We start from the raw sequence: 20848 nt of genomic DNA on the forward strand, positions 1-20848 counted from the left end.
TTCTTGCCTGCATGGTTTCTGCCGAATAATCTGAGTTTCGTCCTATTGTTTCTCGTCTGTATTTGACTTCTTGTTTTTTACGAGCTGCTCTCAGGATTCTTTGTTTGTCTTTGGTTTTGGCGAGTGTGATTATGATATGCCTTGGTGATTTTCTTTTTGGGTCTCTCCTATATAGGGTTCATTGAGCTTCTTGGATGGCCAGCTTTTCATCCTTCATGGTATTGGGGATGTTTTCTCTCAGCAGTTCATCTATGATCCTCTCTGTGTTTTCTGTTTTCTCCCCGTTCTGGAATTCCAATCACTCGAAAATTTTTGCTTTTGATTTTATCCCACATAACTCCCAGGGTCTCTTCATTTTTCTTTGTTGTTTTTTCTGAGTTTTCCTGAAACAGAGTTGTATCCAAGTGTTTGTCTTCAGTTCCAGTGATCCTGTCTTCCACCGGTTCAAATCTGCTTCTCATCCCTTCTGTGACACCGTCAATTTCTGAAATCTTGTTATTAATCTTTGCAATTTCTAATTGTTGTCTTTGTATAATTTCTAGTTGTGAATTTATTTTGGCATTTTGTTCCTGGATTATTTTCCTGAATTCTTCTAATTTTTTCTCTGTCTTTTCCATGAATTTGTCTATTTTTTCCTCATGTTCGTCAGCTTTTTGCCTCAGCTTTTGGAGAATTCTGAGTATTAGAGATTTGAATTCCCAATCAGGTAGTTCTAGTGCATTTTCTTCCACTGGAAAGTCATCTGGTGTTTTATTTGGATGCCTACTGGAACCATCTTGTCCTGTTTTTGTAAATGTTTTGATATTGTCTGCTGTCTTCGGGGCATTTAGTAGTTATTTTTCTCATTTATTGATTATAGATTTGTTGGTTTCATCCCTTTTTTTTTAAATTTGACTATGTCTCAGCAGGCAGACTGTGTGTTCTTTGTTCTTTGCTCGTCTGTTGGCACAATACTTTTTGCCTCCTTCTCCAATTGGCAGGCTCAGTCACTCAAATATGGTACAGCAGGGTAGGTCTAGCTGAAGAGGAGTTACTGGGACAGGTTGTTTGTGGCACTTATTACAGCCACTGGGGAGTCGGTAGTCAGTTCCAGGCAGGTTCCAGTAGGCCATGTCTGTGCTGCTTGGTGGTGTGATGTTAAGCGCACGGTGCAGGTAGGCAGGATGTAGCAGGGAGATTGTTATGTGTGGAGCTAAGATGGATATGGGAGAGAGGAACAGCAGCCAAAAACATACACACAAACAAAAAAGAATGCTAGGGGAACTTGCCATTGAAGTGGAGAGATGAGAGACTATGAAATGGAGAAAAACAGAAAGGGGAAGAGGAAGAAAAGAAAAGAAAAGAATGAATAAATTAAAATCGGAAAGGTTAAAGAACCACAAAGTTCCCAGGGATCCCACTGGTACAGCTATGAGGTCTGGGGAAGTCACTCTCACGTGTTGCAGTACAGCCTGGCTAGAAGGTGTAGAGGTATACAACACCAGGTATTCAGGGAACAGAAAGAGAAGGAAGATATAGAGAGATAAGAAACTGAGTAATGAAGAAAGACAAAAAGGGAAAAAGAGGGAAAAGAAAACAAAACAAATTAAAAAAAAAAAAAGAACAAGAAAAGCCCCCCAAAAAAAAAACAGAAAAAAAAAAAAAAAACAATGAAAAAAGAAATGTCCTCAGGGATCCCTCTGCACGTCTGTGCAAGCACAGGGGGTAGTTCCTTGCCACACAGTACCACCTGGGCAGAAGGGGCTCCCAACTCAAGAAAAGGAAAAGAAAACAAGCAAATAATTTTAAACAAACAAACGAACAAACGCCCCAGGATCCCACCAGCATGACAGCCCAGACCAGGAAGCAGCTCCACACTCGAACGGACCTCCACAGCCCCTCAGGAAGAAGCGAAGATGGCGCAGGGAGCCAGGTATTTGAGAAAAAGGAGGGGTAGGTGGTGAGAGGTAAGGAAGAAATCAAAAGAAGCAGGAAAAAAAGCAACACCAGCAGCCAACAAATGGCACTCAGAGAGCCGGCCCTTTCAGGTGTGTGGAATCCATGCAGCCTGTGTTTCTAGGTCAAGAGACTGTGTCCACAGGAAGCAGAGGGGGCCGAGTGTGGGTGAAGAAGGGTAGGGAGTGGGAAAGTGTATATCACAAATTACTGGAGCTCCACAGCCCCTCAGAAAGAAGCAAAGATGGCGTACGGAGCCAGGTATTTGAGCGAAAGGAGGGGGAGGTGGTGAGAGGTAAGGAAGAAGTCAAAAGAAGCAGAAAAAAGCAACACCAGCAGCCAATAAATGGCACGTAGAGAGCCGGCCTGTTCAGGTGTGTGGAATCCAAGCAGCCGGCGTTTCCCAGACAAGAGATTGCGGCCACGGGAAGCAGAGGAGGCCGAGTCCGAGTGAAGAAGGGTGGGGGGTAGGAAAGCATATATCACAAATTACCAGTTGTTTTGTCTCCCGCTGGAAGCTCCGTGAAGCCGCTTTCTCGTATCCAGTTTGCTGGTCTCTGATAGGAGTCCAAGATGGCGGATCCGTGCTGCGTTAGCTGGTAGGGGACCTCTGCATGAGTCTCTCCTCAGTCTCTGTTCTCTGTCAGTTTTCTCACTCCATTTGGTGCTTGGCTGAGTTCTTTATCTCTTCATTTGATGTTTTAGGGTTTTAGGATTGTTGTTTTCTCTGTTCAGCTTAGTTTTTAAGATCTTTGCTGTGGAGGGATGGCATGGTGCTTCTGCCTAGAGCGCCATTTTGCCGGTAGTCTTCATTAGATTTTTTATTAAATTTTGTCAATTACTTTTTTGCATTTATCAATATTATCTTTTTTTAATTGATTAACAAGGGGGATTACTTTTTAAATCTTAAAACCTATTTATATTCCTAGGATAAAATAAGATGGTCATGATATATTGATATTTGTTATACATTACTCAGTTTTACTGCCTCATATTTTGTTAATGATTTTTACATGTATATATTCATGAATATTTGGGTCTGAAGTTTTCCTTTCTTCTGTATTTTTTCTGCTTTTGATACCAAAGTAATTCTGGTGTCATAAAATAAGTTAGGATGAGTTTGCTTCTCCTCTATTTTCAGGAGTATTTTCTGTGGAATTAAGGAATTTCAAAGATCAACAATGATATTAACCTGGTGGGAATTAGTATAGTTAGATAGTAGAACATATAGAGAGTCAGACTTTATTATGGTAATAGTTCTATAATCACTCATAAATTCCAGATTGAGTTCATCAATCTCAAACACTACTTTATAACATTTAATATGTAAGTACTATTAGGTAAGGCGTCCCTGGATGGCTCAAACAGCTAAGTGCTGGACTAGTAGCTGAAAGGTTGCCTGTTCATTTTGCCACCCAGAGGAACCTTAGAAGACAAGCCTGGTGATCTGCTTCTTAAAAGTCACAGCCTTGAAAACCCTATGAAGCAGGTCTACTATATACACATGGGGTCACCATGAGTTGAAATAAACTGGATGGCAACTAATGACAATAACAGCTATTAGGTAGCAGATCCCAACAACAATAAAATACTGTGACGTTACAAGCTTGAATTGGAATGAGGCATAGGCTAGTATTCTGATGAAAGGTAAATAATTATTTTGTTGTGTAATATTCAAATGTATTTACACAATTTTTGCAGTTATACTGTCAAAACAATTTCTAAATTTAAGTGTTTTGATTATTGATAAATCTCTTGTAACTCTTCTATAAATCCTACTCAGTTATACACGGTGGCAATTTGTATGTCTACATGATGATAAGCATTTGCTTTCACTGAATTTCCCTCTATCAAATAAACTGATTGATTTGCTATATTAAATTGACCATTCTTTTAGTTCCAAATAGATAAAAATATCACTCAGCTAATCAAAGGAAGCGTAAATCTCTCATTTTCAACTTCATTTCATTTGACACAAAGATAATTATTATAATTTGGAAATCAACTTGTGTATGTAATATACTTGGACTTGAATACAATGGTAGACAGATATTTTGGCGGAACACAATTCCATCCATGATACACTTCTTTATACTATGTAGCCAGGAATTACTTCCAAGTAGAACAATGTGGTATGTAGATTATAGGAGGTGAATAAGCAAGGCATAAAACACAAGGGCAATTAAGTTTGTTTGCTGTGACACAACAGCCTTTTAGAATAGTGAGTGAAGAAGTGGATTGCCTATACTTTAGGAGTTTGTATTTGAAAATGACTGGTGCTGTTCTGATAAAATGATCAGAGGTTAGTAAGAGGCATGAAATATTGTAGATGTCAGAATAAATGAATGGATTCTTAGCTAGAAAATTGATCTAGAAATACTGTTTAAAGAAGATTTGTGGGAATAAATCAGGCAGGTCACTACAGAAAGTACTGTTGCTGGAGCTAAGTGAGTAGTAGACTGAAGTTGTTCCCATGTGTAGAGATGCGGATTTGAATTACTTTAGAGGCTAGAGAAATAAAAGGAAAAATACAGATCTAAGAATTTGATGGGTAGAAAAATGATAACAGGTAGGTTAAAATGTTTTTGTAGGAACTAATAATTGTCTTACATTTAGGAAGTAGTCTTGAGAAATAATTTTTCAGGCAAAAGTTAAAAAGAGCTTGGCTTGTTATCTGTATCTGTCTAAATTTTTTGGTGATGCATTTTAAAATAATATGGCTAGCAGAAAATTGCTAGATTTTGTTTGGGTATGACATTGACCATAAACAGAAAATCTCTTCTTCAATTGAAGATATGAGCTTTATACTTAAGCTGCCAATTCCTATGAAAAATAATCATAGGTTGTAAGAAGATAGATAGGTCAGACAACACTGAGTGTTGTTTGTTGCCATAAGTTATAACAAGTAAGCTTTCACAATGTCATTGACTTAATATAAATGTCATTTATGACACCAGCTTATCTAATTACATAACTATAGAATACTATAGGGAGATAGGCTTTTTTTTGGCATGAGATAGCAGCTATATCATCTTAAATCATAATGTGGGAGTCTTAATTTTGTTTCAGAATTAGTTACACTGAAAAATGTAAAAACATGCTCTTTTACTGCAATGAAGCCAAACTGCAATTAAAATTCTGCATTCATATTCAGAATGTCACTGAGACCAAGTAGTATTCTACCCTTTTTGCACAAGCTGTATGATATGTTTTTGTTCTTTACTCTGAACTATAAGCCTTGCTTTTATTCCCTCAGTCATGGCTGTACTGCAATTACTGGGAAGTAAATGGATTCTGCATTATAATTGTATAACTTAGTGAAACTGGGACTCTGGTAATACTTCAACTAAGGAAGAAATACAGAACTGACATTTTGAGGAGAAAAATAGGCCTGGATATGGTAGGAAAGAGTAAAGAATTGCAGACAAAAAATGCAGCATTCTAATGGGTCATGCGGTAGTTATTATGACCGTAATGCCTTCTACTGTCCATTTCCCAGTAACACCATTTAGTCTCGATTCTCACAGGATAAATTTCTTTCCACAGTGTCTTAGAGATTCTAATACACTTAGGCAAAAGAGCAGTTCAGTATTGAAGAATCAACTGGATGCAAAAAATAAGACTCAAATGAAGAGAAACCAAAACCCTAAAGAATAGAGATGAGTAGATTGTTTTGTATGAGGTGAAATCTGTATGCGAGAGATAAGGAATAAATAGTAGGAAAGAATTTCATAGTGTGCAAAGCTTTTACTAATCTATTATCAGATTTGATCTTTACAAAGCCAGTGAAGTAGGAAGGATTTGTATTTTATTACTATACAATTACGGGGAATTATATTTTATTTGTTCTAAAGTTCAGAGAGTTTAAGTGGTTTCCCAATTCTAATAATCACTGCTCCACCAGGGCCCCCTAATACAGTTGGTTAAGTTAATTGCACCATTGTGCCTTTCCACCTGACTTAAAGAACTCCAGCATGTGTTCTTCTTCAGCTCTCAGTGATCTTGCTACTTCTTGTGGTGAAAATGCTGAATTTTACCTGAACCCTGTGATACTGAAAAACAGCTCTGGTTAAATACCCCCATCCTTTGTGTTCAGGTAAACAGCTTGCTACAAATAACCATTCTTACTATGTGACTTAGATAAGACTCATCGATGCCCCCTTGACAAGCCATATGCAGACCCTTTAAATTCCCATTCTTTGCCTCATAAATGAATAACTGAATATTATGTCCCTACTGATCAATCAGAAAAAAACACTTGTCAACCAAACTTTGATTAAGCTTCTCTCCTTCCGCCATGTCCCTGAACTTTGACCCACCCTCATTGTGAGCCAATACATTACTCTTCTTTAAGGGGCCCTCCCAGAAAATATGCTGGCCTCAGAGTAAAACATTCTGATCTCTTCTCTGATAACATCATCTTTTCATCTCAATTTCCCCACTTTTTCTTTTCCCTAATCTTGTTTACTCTCAGTCTTTATAAAAGAAAAATCCTTTTTTCTCTAATTTTGAGAACTTTGCTGATCTTATGATCAGAGAATTCTCCCTATAGTAGTCATGGTGACCCCAGGTACAACAGGATTGGACCATTGTGATCCATAGGGTTTTCCTTGGCTAATTTTTCAGGAATAGATCACCAGGCCTTTTCTTCCCACTCCATCTTAGTCTGGAAGCTCTACTGAAACCTGTTCAGCACCACATTGTTGTTAGGTGCCGTTGATTCACTTCCAACTAATAGCCACCCTATGTACAACAGAGAAACACTGTCTGGTCCTGTGCCATCCTCACAGTCTTTGCTATGTTTGAGCTTATTGTTGCAGCTACTGTGTCAATCCATCCAGTTGAGGGTCTTCCTCTTTTTCGCTGACCCTTTACATAACCAAGCTTGATGTCCTTCTCCAGGGACTGATCCCTCCTGATAACATGTCCAAAGTTTGTGGACAAAGTCTTGTCATCCTCGCTTCTGTGAAGAATTCTGGCTGCACTTCGTCCAAGACAGATTTGTTCGTTCTTTGGGCGGTCCACAGTATATTCAATATTCTTCAGCAATACCATAATTCGAAGGTATCAAATATTCTTCAGTCTTCCTTATTCATTGTCCAGCTTTTGCATGCATATGAGGTAACTGAAAACACCATGGCTTGGGTCAGGAGCACCTTAGTCCTCAAAGTGACATCATAAAAGTACAGCATCATAGCAACACATAAGCCTCCACTGCCAGATGTGTGGTGGCTGCGTTTGAGGTTCATTGGTCTGGGATCTAACCTGTGTCTCCTCCATGGAAGACAAGAATTCCACCCCTGAATCACCATTGCTCCCTCCCCCAGCTGTTGTAGTTGTCCCCTATTACTATTGTCCCTTTCCTTCTTTTCTTTCTGAATAAAACTTCTTCCTATATAAGTTCAACTTTGTGTTTTTATTCGACAGTGGTCAACATTCCTATTTATCAAATGTTCTTTGATTTTGTATCAAAAAAAATAATACCTATTTATCAGTGAATCTCAGTATAAAAATTTGAAAATAAATATAAATTGTTGGACCGTTGTTCTTTGTTGTGGAGCATGAGTTTTAAAAATATCTAATTATTATTTTTTCTTCCCCTTGGCAGTACTCTTTTCTGAGTTAAAAAATGGAGGAAAGTAGATAGATGATAAGCCACTACTGTTAATATTCAAAAATACTAAAATTATTTTAAGCAATAAATATAAAAACTGTATCAATAAATTGATTGTCTTTCTGAACTTACAGAGATCAAAGTTCAGTATTCTTTAAAATATTCCTTTTGGAGTTCTATGTATTTATTTCAATAACACTATCTTGTTGAAAATTATTTTGGAATTTACATTCTTTAACTGCTTTTAGTAATGGTTTACACTATTTGAAAATAAAAAAATAGTATTATGTTGCTTGATTATCCATCTTCTTCTCCGAACTTACTTCTTTTTTTCTTTCTTTAGATTGTACTTTAGATGCAGGTTTAAAGAACAAACTAGTTTCTCATTAAACACTTAGTCCACATATTGTTTTATGACATTGGTTAACAATCCCACAACATGTTGACACTCTCCTTTCTAGACATTAGGTTCCCTATTACCAGCTTTTCCTGTCCCCTCCTGCCTTCTAGTCCTTGCCACTGGGCTGACACACTCCTTTAGTCTTATTTAATTTTATGGGCCTGTTTGGTTAAAGGGTGAACGTGAGGAGTGACTTCATTACTTAGCTAAAAGGGTGGCCAGGGGCCATACTCTCAGGGTTTCTCCAGTCTCTGTCAGGCCAGTAAGTCTGGTCTTTTTTTGTGAGTTAGAATTTTGTTCTACATTTTTCTCCAGCTCTGTCCAGGACCCTCTATTGTGATCCCTGTCAGAGCAGTCAGTGGTGGTAGCCAAGCACCATCTAGTTGTATTGGACTGTGTGGTGGAGGCCGTGGTAGATGTGGTCTGTTAGTCCTCTGTACTAACCTTTCCCTTGGATCTTTAGTTTTCTTCATTCTCCCTTGCTCCTGAAGGAGTGAGACAAGTGGAGTATCTTAGATGGCTGCTCATAGGCTTTTAAGACCCCAGATGTGGTCTATTCTGGAGAATGTTTCACGTGCTTTGGAAAAGAATGTTATTTTGCAGCTGTCGAGTGGAGTGTTCTATATATGTCTATGAGGTCAAGTTGGCTGATTGTGCCCTTTAGGTCTTCTGTATCTTTGCTGAGTTTCTTTTTAGATGTTCTGTCCTTTACCGAGAGTGGTGTGTTGAAGTCTCCTACTATTATTGTAGAACTGTCAGTTTCTCTTTTCAGAGCTGTTAGGGCTTGTTTTATGTATTTTGGGGCCCTTGTCATTGGGTGTGTAGATGTTTATTATGGTTATGTCTTCATGGCAGATCGTCCCTTTAATCATTATATAGTGTCCTTCTTTGTCTTTTATGGTGGATTTTGCTTTAAAGTCTATTTTCTCTGATATTAATATTGCCACTCCTGCTCTTTTTTGGTAGTTTGCTTGATATATTTTTTTCCAGTGTTTGATTTTTAATAAATTTATGTCTTTGTTTCTAAGATGTGTCTCTTGTAGACAAAATATTGATGGATCCTGTTTTTTTAACCACTCTTGTTACTCTCTGTCTCTTTGTGGGTGGATTTAGTCCATTTACATTCAGTGTAATTATGGACAGGTGTGAGTGTATTGCTGTAATTTTGTAGTTTTGTTTTTATGGTGCTTTTGTTTTCTTTGTCTTTACTGAGACTTCATGATTTTCTTCTTTATTTTGATAAGTAGGTTACTTAACTTTTTTGTAGTTGCCTTGAAATTTATCCTTATCTTCCTAGGTTTGAACCAGTCTGTTATTACCTTGCCTTCCTTGCCATTAAAAAAATTTGTACCTGCCCTGTTTATTCCCTCTTTTATTGTTCTGACATTGTTGTTATTTTCAAATGAACCTTTCTGGTTCCCTGTTGTAACTCTTTTGCTTTTGGATAGTCCTCGAGAGTTCATTTCCTAGGTTGGTATCTGGCTGGTATGATCTTGCATCCTAGATTCGGGATGTGGTCTGATGTTGTTTATTCTCAGACTGAAGGACTTCTTTTAATAATTCTTGTAAGTTTGGTTTGGTTTTTACGTATTCCCTTATTTTTTTTTAATCTGGAAATGTCCTAATTTCACCATCATATTTAAACAAGAGTTTTTCAGACTCATCAGAATCTACTCAACGGCAATGGATTTTGTTTTTCTGGAAACGCTGGTGGTGTAGTTTTTAAGAGCTACGGCTGCTAAGCAAAAGGCCACCAGTTCCAATCCACGAGGAGCTCTTTGGAAACTCTATGGGGCAGTTCTACTCTGTCCTATAAGGTCACTATGAGTCGGAATTGACTCAACAGAAATGGGCTTGCTTTTGGTTTTTTTATTATTCATGGTTAGCAATTTTTTTGTTTGAAGGTTTTATATATGTCATCCCATTGCCTTCTTGCCTACATGGTTTCTGCCAAATAATCAGAGCTTAGTCTTATTGTTTCTCCTTTCTATGTGACTTTTTGTTTTTCTTGAGCTGCTCTCAGAATTCTTTGTCTTTGGTTTTAGCGAGTGTGACTATGAAATGCCTTGGTGATTTTATTTTTGAGTCTATCCTATATGGGGTTCAATGAGCTTCTTGGATGGTCAGCTTTTCATCTTTCATGATATTAAGGTAGTTTTCTGTCAGCAATTCTTCAATGATTCTCTCTTTGTTTTCCATTTTCTCCCCCTGTTCTGGAACTTCAATCACTTGAAAATTTTTGCTTTTGATTGTATCCCACATCATATTCCAGGTTTTTTCATTCTTTTTTCTGATTTTTCCTCAAACAGAGTTATATCCAAGTGTTTGTCTTCAATTTGGCTGAGCCTGTCTCCATCATTTCAAATCTGCTCCTCTGCCCTTCTATGACACTGCCCATTCCTGAAATCTTGTTGTTTATCTTTTGGATTTCTAATTGTTGTTTTTGTATGATTTCTAGTTATGAATTCATTTTGACCCTTTGTTCCTGTATTATTGTCCTGAATTCTTCCATTTTTTGGTCTGTATTTTCAATGAATTTGTCTATTTTTTCCTCACTTTTGTCTGCCTTTTGCTTTAACTCTTGGATAGCTCTGAATTTTGGAGATTTGAATTCCATATCAGGCAGTTCTAGTGCCTTTTCTTCTACTGAAAACTCATCTGGTGTTTTATTTTGGACACCTACTGAAACAATCCTATTCTGTTTTTTAATATGTTTTGATATTGTCTGCTGTCTTCGGGACATTCAGTAGTTATTTGCTTCGTTTATTGATTGTAGATTTGTTTGTTTCATTCTACTTTTATGTTTTATTTGGTTATGTCTGAGCCAGTGGGCTGTGTGTTCTTTGTTGTTTGCTTGTCCGTGGGCATGATAGTTTTCACCTCCTTGTCCATTGGGCAGGGCCAGTCACTCAGCTATGGTGCAGCAGGGCAGGTCCTGCTGAAGGGGAGAGGCTGGGATGGGTTGTTTGTGGTACATACTAGGGTCGACAGTGCACGCCGGGTATCAGTGCAGGGCAGGTATCAGTACAATGTGCCTGTGCTGCTTGGCAGTATGATGTTCAATGCACTGTGCAGATAGGCAGGAAGGAGGGGGGAGGTAGTGATGTGTGGAGCTAAAATGTGTATGGGAAAGAGGAGAGAGAAACAGGAGCCAAAAACCAACAAATAAATAAAGGAGAGTGCTAAGGGAGCTTGCCATCGGAGTGGAGCGATGAGAAACCAAGATATAAAAAAAAAAAAAAAAAAAAAAAAGAAAAAGGGAAAAATAAAATAAATAAATGAAAACTAGAGAAAAAAAGAAAAGAAAAGCCCTCAGGGATCCCACTGGTGCAGCTTGAAAAACGGGTAAGTGACTCCCAAGCCACACAGTACAGCCCAGCTAGAAGGGGCTCCCAAGCCTTGAAAAGAAAAACAAACAAACAGAACAAAAGGAAAAAAAGCCCCAGGGATCCCACTAGAGTGGTGGTGCAGGCAGGGGATCAGTTCCCTAGTTGACGTGCACTTCACAGCCTTTCAAGAAGAGGCAAAGATGGCACACAGAGCCAGGTGTTCAAGCGAAATTAAGAAGAGGTGGTGAGAGGCACAGAAGAAACCAAAAAAGGAGGAAAAAAGTAACAGTAGCAAAAAACAAATGGCACTGAGGGAGCCAGCCAGTGTGGATGGGGCAAATCCAAGCAGCACGGGGCCAAAGCCAGTTCCTCCTGGCTAAGAGACTGGGGCCAGTGGGAAGCAGAGGAAGCCAAGGGGGAGGAAGAAGGTGGGAGGTGTGAAAGCATATATCACTGGATACCAGGTGCTCTGTCTCCATCTGGGAGTTCCGTAAAGTTACTTTCCTGTACCCTGTGTCCACTAATCTCTGACAGAAGTCCAAGTGGCAAATGTGTGCTGCATTACCTGATATGGGACCTCCACAAGTATATCCCCTGACTCTCTGTTCTCTGTCGGTTTCTTATTCCATTCGGTGCTTGGCTGAGTTCTTTATGTCTTCATTTGATGCTTAGGGTTCCAGGACTGACGTTTGTCTTTGTTTTACTTAGTTTTTTGGGTCTTTGCTATGGAGGGACGGTGTTATATTTCTGTCTGTAGCGCCCTGTTGGCTCCACTTCTCCCACACTTACTTCCAAATAAGTTTCAATTATTGTCCAAAAATGAAAAGAAATTTATTTTTATAATTAAAATAATTAATAAAAACTTGTTCAAAATCCTAAAAAACATTTCTTTTGGAGAAGTTCCTAGAAAAAAAATTCACATATAGCATCCCCTTAACAGTGCTGGGTGTGTGCTTCATAGGGTACCGCTGATAGGTGGGCTGGGTTTGAGTCGTATAGCAAATCAACACTTTATATAAACGTATGAACATCAACAGACTGAAGCAAGTTCAATGGAAAATGTGTAAAAATAAAAAAACATGCCAAATAGGTATGTAAAGATAGAAGAAATATATATCCAGAAATTTTTCTAGTTTTATATGTTACTATAGATTTTTGACTCATCATACTTATATTTACAATCTGTATATTCAGAAATTCATTAAAAAGTAGTCCAGCAGTACCACTACCTCTGCCAGTACAGAGACAAGAATAAAAAAATATATTTCAAGTTTAGTTTACCCCTCCCTCTTCCAAAATGTCAAAGAATTTGAACTTTCTCTAACCTAGAAGGAACAAAGGAAGAGAGGGCAGTGATAGTATAATGAAGCATCTTGTTTCTCCCACCCATAAACATGCAAAATAAAAAATAAATTCTTTTTTAAAAGTCTTCTTAAAATCTGATTATCTTACTTCCAAACTCCTTAATTCACTTTATATAAATATGACATTTATTCATTGACAAACAAATGCTTATCGAGAAATTGTGTTTATGAAACAAAGGATAAAACATATTTTGATATGTTATCAAGAAGAATTGGATATTTACTTAATAAGTATAATTTTTTGTATCTCTGGATTTTAGAATATTTAACTATACAGTAAAAATTTAAATTCCCTTTTTGCAAAAGGATACAAATGTTAATTTGAAAAATAGGCCCTGTTTAGTGGTAAATCAATCTGTTTCGAGAATCTGGAGAAAATTCTCAGAGGAATTAGAAGCACAGAGGAGAAACAATTAGACTGACCAAAATAGTAGTAATCCAGTGAACTAGGTAATTTCTCTTAATTAGGTAAAAAGCATGAAATTGTGAATTAGACTTACACCACTGAGAACCAAGAATGCACGCACCCACACTCACATTGGACACTGAGAAACTAAACCACACCTCACTGTCTGCATTAACATGATCTTGGTTTTCCACTATTCCATTAGCCTTTTCTACACTTCCAGGAGTGTCCAGCCCCAGCAAATGGTTTGAAGTTTCATTAGAAAACTTGAGGAGGAGTCCAGCTCCCGACTAAAATCCTACGTGTGATTTTTCAGGCCTGACCATACCTAATTACAAAAGCTTTACTTGGCAGACCACAGGGGAAAAGCTGCCCTACCCAATCAGACTTGGTGCACAGCCAATTAAATGCAATGCAGTCTCTGAAGGGAGTAGGCCAAGGACTCAACACTGCCATCCCCCACCCATCCATGCTCTTTCACATGTCTACATTCCTAGCTCAGTTGCCTTCATATGGAGGCCTGCTTTTGGGAGGCCTGTTGTAGGGGAAAAACATCACAAAGTTTAGTAAAGTAAAAAGAAAGTTTTATTTGGCATATATTCAAAAGGACAAAAGTGGGAAGCGGACAAGCATGCTGCCAGAGCTAGCATGTCTGCCCGAATCCAAAGAATATTACAGAATAGGCAAGAATGGGAAAACCGACAAGCATGCTGCCACAGCCATGTCTGCCCGAGTCCAAGGAAGGTTAAAGAATCATCAGTATATATCAACATCACAAAATGGGTAGAATCATTGAAAGTGTCACTTTTTCACTGATTGGCTGGAAATTGTAATCTTACATTTTGAATCATCTTTTTTAATAATCGTTGGTATGGGTTTCAGTAACAAAAGTCAGGAGGGTCTTCATTGGTCCAACAAATTCCTGTTCACTAAATGCTAGTAGAAAAAGATAAGAGTGGAAAGTCTTTTGTGTTCTGTTTGATTGGCTTTATGTGAAAGTTTCCCTAAAAGGTAGGATTTTCTAAGATTATTTTAGCTATTGTCTTTATACCTCAGGGCCCAGTTGTTGTGTCCTTGTGAGTCCTTGTGAGTCCTTGTGAGCTCAGCTCCAGCTGGGTCACATTCTGTATGCTCAAGGAGCGGGAATAGTAACTACAATATTATTTCCTAAATCAGGCCTTTAGCAGAAACTTTCCTTAGGCACTGTCATGGAATGAATTATGTCCCCCCCAAAATATATATATCAGTTTGGCTGGGCCATGATTCCTGGTATTGTGTGATTTTCCTATATGTTATAAATCCTGCCTCTAAGTTGTTAATGAGGGAGGGTGGGTGGAAGCTATGTTAGTAAGGCAGGACTGAATCTACAAGATTGGATTGTGTCCTGAGGCAATCTTTTGAGATATAAAAGAGAGAAGTGAGTAGAGAGATAAGGGGACCTCATACCACCAAGAAAACAGTGCCAGGAGCAGAGCATGTCCTTTGGACCTGAGTCCCTGTGCATGAGAAGCTCCTAGTCTGGGGAACATTGATGAGAAGGCCGACAGAGAAAGCCTTCCCCTGGAGCTGATGCCCTGAATTTGGACTTTAACCTACCTACTTTACTGTGAAGAAATAAATTTCTTTTTGCTAAAGCCATCCACTTGTGGTGTTTCTGTTGTAGCAGCACTAGATGACTAAGACAGGTACCTCTTTTGAAGCCTCTTTATCATGGAAAAGAGGGGGGAAACTTAAAGACACTTTTCTCTATTCTGGCATAGTGCTCAGTACTTTTCCATCATAGCCCTTTCCCCTTGCCCCCCTTCCCCTGACCCTAATGTCCATAAAACTGTAGAAGTCTTTTGTTTGGGGATCTGTCAGTAGTGAGATGGAATGAATATCTGAGCTAATCCACCTGACCTTCTCCGGGGCACTTCACCTTGGGAAATATGGAACAGGAAGGTATCTCTTCCTTATACCATTGCAGTAAGTGATTAAAGGCTTGACTGGTACTTTCATTTTGACTATCTTAATTGACTACTTGGACACTTGGCAGCTCAGTGTAGCTCTCTCTCAGCTCAACTCAGCTCAGCTCAGTTCCTTGTCATTCTTGAAGGACCCAGCAACTCTTCAGTGTTATTACATCAGATAGCCCAAATTTTGAGATTTATTAAAAAAGAAAATGATTTTATATCTCTGCCATTGCAAATTTAGGATAGCCATTTATTTTTCTTTTTGGAATGACTTCCTAAAACTTCATGATCTCATTAAAATAAAAATTTACTTATGGTACCATTCTATCATTAGAAGAACTACCTTCAGTCTGTTAGAAACACAAACTGAAACTGTGATTATTTCACTTTTGAGCCACAAGAGTCATTGCATTACTGGAAACTGATGAAGCATCTCAAATACAAACTCTCATGGATAGAAGTGGAATAATTGGAAATTTTAGCTTCAAATCAATTTATTACTGTATAGACTCAGTTTCATTTTTCCTGGAATAGGACAATATTAGAATTGGGACACTAGTTGTTTGTTTTTGAGGGTGATGTTTTCTCTGGGGAACTAAAAAGCATTAGTTCTTGCTGTGCACAGTGGTAATGGTTTCACAGACTTTAAGTAACTCACATTTTCTTAGCTAGGAAAAAATCTGAATATCCATTGTTAACTTGCTTAATTTTCCTTTTAGTGAAAAGACATACCGTCTATTTTCCCTGCCCACTCTCCATGAGTTGGAATCATTATGTTAATAAACAAGGTATTTTCTATTTAAGCATCTAAGCAACTTTGCATATCTAGAGATTACATCGGGGGAAGAAGTTAAAAAGAAAAAAAAATCAAAAACCTGCAATAAATAGTAGAGCCATTAACTTTATCCAACAAATCAGTGCTGCATAGGTGTTTGAAGTTGAATACTAAAAACCATCTCCACAAAGGGATATAAGCTTTGAAAGGAGTTGTTTTTGTAATCAGCTAACCACTGATTCTTAAAATAATGGTTGAGTCACGACATTCAAGACAAAGAATGTTCAAAGGCACTGAGTTGCATTTTCTAATGTTGTAGCCTTCCCCCAACCCACTGCCCTTTTCTGTTGGTAGTTAGTTAAGCATCAATCAACACTCTTACCTCTAGAACTAGCTCATGGTTTTTTGTTTGTTTGCTTATTTTGTTTAGTTTTGCTTTTTTATTTTTTGTTGTTGTTTTTAATCTCTCACTATATGTCACATTGGTTTTTAATTTATCTTCCTTCCTAAATGGCAAACCCTTAAGGACAAGAGCTGAATCTTATTTCTGTTTGGCATCACCAAATTTTACACAGATTCAGACAGCTAATATGTTAATTTGAAAAATAATAGAGAGTATTAGACAATTAATATGTTCATTTGAAAAGCATTTAGGAATGACAGAATTCATATATATATGTACATGCATATATATGTGTTTATATAAATATTAGAAGTCCTATTTACAAAGACTGAAGTAAAAAAAACAAAGACAATATCATAAGATAGCTTACGTTAGTACACAGAATTGTGCATCATATAAGATGAGGCAATCAGTTATGGAGCATAAAACTATGCTAGATTTGAAGAACACAAAGACTGGTACAATTTATAGCCTTTAAATAGTAAGGAGGCAAAGGTAACTCAAATACAAAGCAAAATACAAGTAGAACATAGTGGGAGGTATGTTCATGCACCCAATGTCTGCCTTGAATGAGATAAAATAAGGCACAAAATATTCTCTTTAATCCACCCCTTCCAAAAACTTATACATTAAGTCCATCAATAATCCATCATGATTACCATGATTCTTAACAAAGCAACAAGAGCGCAATTTTAAAAATATAAACACATGTCAGTTGTCTTATTTGTAAGAGTACGTAGTCAAATCGTATGATTTAAATTTGAATACATCTAGTAAACACATAAAGTAAGGAGAATACTATTAACTAAAATCAGCAAGAGTGGACAGGAAGGCATGGAGGAAGGAAAAGGAGGTACTCTAATTGATCATAGCAAATGCCAGGGAGTTAGTTAAACAGAAGAAATAGAAGGTTGAAAATTGTATGTCAATAAATATGAGTTTAATCACAAAAACAAAATTCATACATATCTTCCTAATTATCATAAAACTACAATTAACATAAAAACAAAGGAAAAAATGAAATGCTTAAAAATCTGTAACTATAGTAAAGATAGTATAAATTGTGTTGCTGTTGTTAGCTGTATTTGAATCAGCCTGCAACTCATGGCAACCCCAAGTACAATGAAATGAAACATTCCCTGGTCCTATGCCATTTCCAGGGTAGGTAGGAGAATGAACCGTTGTGATCCATAGAGCTTTCACTGGCTGATGAGAGTTGAAATAACAGGTATGTTCCATATTGATAAAAATAAATACACTGAATCCATTACTGAAAGGAACAGAATAGAAAACCTGACTATATATTGAATACTAGGTATACCACTAAAGCAAAGTTCTTCTTATAGGTTAAAACTGAAAGAATGAAAGGCAAATGCAAATAAGCAAAATCAAGTTCAGAATAAAACTGTCAGAAAAGATAGTGTTCAGGACAATAAAATTTAATTTAAAAAAGTGCAATTCATAATTCTAAAGATGCAATTCACAATGAGAATATCAACATTAAGAAAATCAAGGCATCATAAAATAAACCATCAGCATTCTACAAGAAGAAATAAGCAGAAATAAATTATTTTACCTCAGTTCATTACAGATCACATAAGCAAAGAAGTCATTAAAGGCTGCTTTCCTCAAACTGATGAAAATAAAATTGAAAACTGGCTGAAATTGAAAATTTATTAGGAAATTATGACTTACATAATTTTACTCTAGAAGAAATAGAAAATTCTCACACACAGACAAAATACAGACAATTTACAAATATTTTCAATTCAAGAAACACCAGTTATCTGACAAAAGATAGCACTAAACCTACAAGAACACATAGATCATTGCAATGGTATTTAGAATACTCAGATTTTAATCTAACAAGATTCCAAATTCTTTTATGATTTACAGCAAAACATTTATAAATTATTCAGACTTATAAATACCGATGCACAAATTCTTAATAAAATATTACCAAAAAGAATGTAGCAGCATACAATATATTATGATTAACAGGTATTTATTCCAGAAATGCAAGGATCATTGAATATTAGCAATTTCATTAGTGTATTGCTTCAGGAGAAAAATCATGGCAAAAATCTATGGAGATTATAAAATTTAAGGTTTTATTTTCAAATAAAAAATCATTAAAGTATGTATTCATATATACCTTAAATAGGAAGATGGACTATATCTGTCTCAGTGCAAAAATTATCAACATGCCTACTGTGAATTTCCAACAATAGCCAGTACTAACAATTTTGTTCTCTAGCACATATTAATTAATATTATAGCAGAAATTCTTACCAATACATTTTAATAAGTGAGGAAAAATAGTCATATATATAAATAAGAAAAACAAAGATGTAAAGTTGACGCTATTTGCAAATGACAAGCTGCACTGAAGGTGTTGTAGAAAAACAAGGTTCCAGGAATTGTCAGAATACCAACTGAGATGTTTCAACAAAGGAAATGCTCATTCATCTGTGCCAAGAACTTTGGAAGACAGCCAACTGGAAAGGATCCATATTTTTGCCCATTCCAAAGAAAGGTGATCCAATAGAACGTGGAAATTATCGAACAGTATCAATATTGTCACACATTAGTAAAATTTTGCTGAAGATAATTAAAAACAAAAACAAAAAACAGTTGTAACAGTACATCGACATGAAACTGCCGGGAATTCAATCTGGATTCAGAGGAGGATATGGAAAGAGGGATATCATTGCTGATGTCAGATAGATCTTGACTGAAATCCGAGAATACCAGAGAGATGTTTACCTGTGTTTTATTGACTGTGTAAAGGTTAAGTTGGTTCCGACTCGTAGTGACCTTATGTACAACAGAACAAAACACTGCCCAGTCTGTCCCATCCTTACAATCTTTGCTATACTTGATCCCAAAGCAGAGAATACCAGAAAGATGTTTAAGTGTGTTTTATTGACTATGCAAAGGCATTCAACTGTGTAGATCATAACAAATTATGGATAACATTCTGAAAAATGGGAATTCTAGAATACTTAATTGTGCTTACGTGAAACCTGTGCATAGACCAAGAGGCAGTCATTTGAACAGAACAAGGGAATACTGAGTGATTTAAAATCAGAAAAGTTGTGCATCAGGGTTGTATCCTTTCACCATACTTATTCAATCTGTATGCCTAGCAAATAATCTGAGAAGCTAGACTGTATGAAGAAGAATGTGTCTTCAGGATTGGAAGAAGACTCATTAACAAACTGTGATAAGCAGATGACACAACCTTGCTTGCTGAAAGTAAAGACAACTTGAAGCACTTACTGATCAAGATCAAAGACTGCAGCCTTCAGTATGGATTACACTTCAACATAAAGAAAACAAAAATCCTCACACCTGAACCATTGACCAACACCATTACAAATGGAAAAATTATTGAAGTTGTTAAGGATTTCATGTACTTGGATCCACAGTTAACACCTTTAGAAGCAACAGTCAAGAAATCAAATGACGTACAGCATTGGACAACTCTGCAAAAGAACTCTTTAAAGTGTTAAAAACCAAAGATGTCACTTTGAGGACTAAGGTACACTTGACCTAAGCCATATTTTCAATTTCCTCACATAAAAATGAATGCTGGGCCATGAATAAAGAAGATAGAAAAAATGATGCATTTGAATTATGGTGTTGGCAAAGAATATTGAATATACCATGGACTTCCAGAAGAACGAACAAATCTATCTTGGAAGAAGTACAGCCAGAATGCCCCTTAGAAGCAAGGATGGTGAGACTTCATCTCAAGTACCTTGGGCATTTTATCAGAAGGGACCAGTCCCTGGAGACGGACGTCATGCTTAGTAAAGTAGAGGGTCAGTGAAAAAGAGGAAGACCCACAATGTGATGGATTGACACAGTGACTGCAACAATGGGCTCAAATACAGCAACAATTGTGAGGATGGCACAGCAATGGACAGTGTTTCATTCTGTTGTGCATACAGTTGCTGTTAGTTACAGCTGACTCGAAGGTGCCTAACAACAACTAATCAATTTAAATGGGGAAAAAAAAAATCAACCAGAAGTAAAATCCATAATGATGCTCTAAAAGAAAAGTAACTTGAATGTCTTATTTTATCTGGTGCTGCTATAATAGAAATATCACAAATGGATGGCTTTAACAAAGAGAAATTTATTCTCTCACAGTCTAGTAAGCTACCAGTCCAAATTCAGGGAGTCAGCTCCAGGAGAAGGCTTTCTCTGTCAGTTCCGGAGGAAGGTCCTTATCAATCTTCCCCTGGTCAAAGAGCTTGTCAGCGCAGGGATCCCAGGTCCAAAGAACGCAGTATTCTCCTGGCTCTCCTTTCTTGGTGGTTTGAGGTCCCTATGTCTCTCTGCTCTCTTCTCTCTTTTATCTCTTGTAAAAAGGTGATGCAGACCACACCCCAGGGAAACTCCCTTTACAATGGACCAGGGATGTGACCTGAGTAAGGGTGTTATATCCCGCCCTAATCTTTTTTTTTTTTTTTGCCAGATCACTGTTTTTATTTCATTGAACAATGCTTTTGTACAAAATGGTATCCAGTGGGTTGAGGAGTAAGATTATTTTCCTTTCCCGCCAAGAGATTGTCCTCGGACACTTGCAGGGGTGGATTTGGTAACCACTGTGATCTCATCCCATCTTCCTCACACAGGTTCAGTGAGTGTTGTGAGAGGCC

Source organism: Trichechus manatus, unplaced genomic scaffold (genome assembly GCF_000243295.1).
Source record: "Trichechus manatus latirostris isolate Lorelei unplaced genomic scaffold, TriManLat1.0 scaffold00095, whole genome shotgun sequence".
In the NCBI taxonomy this organism is placed as follows: domain Eukaryota; kingdom Metazoa; phylum Chordata; class Mammalia; order Sirenia; family Trichechidae; genus Trichechus; species Trichechus manatus.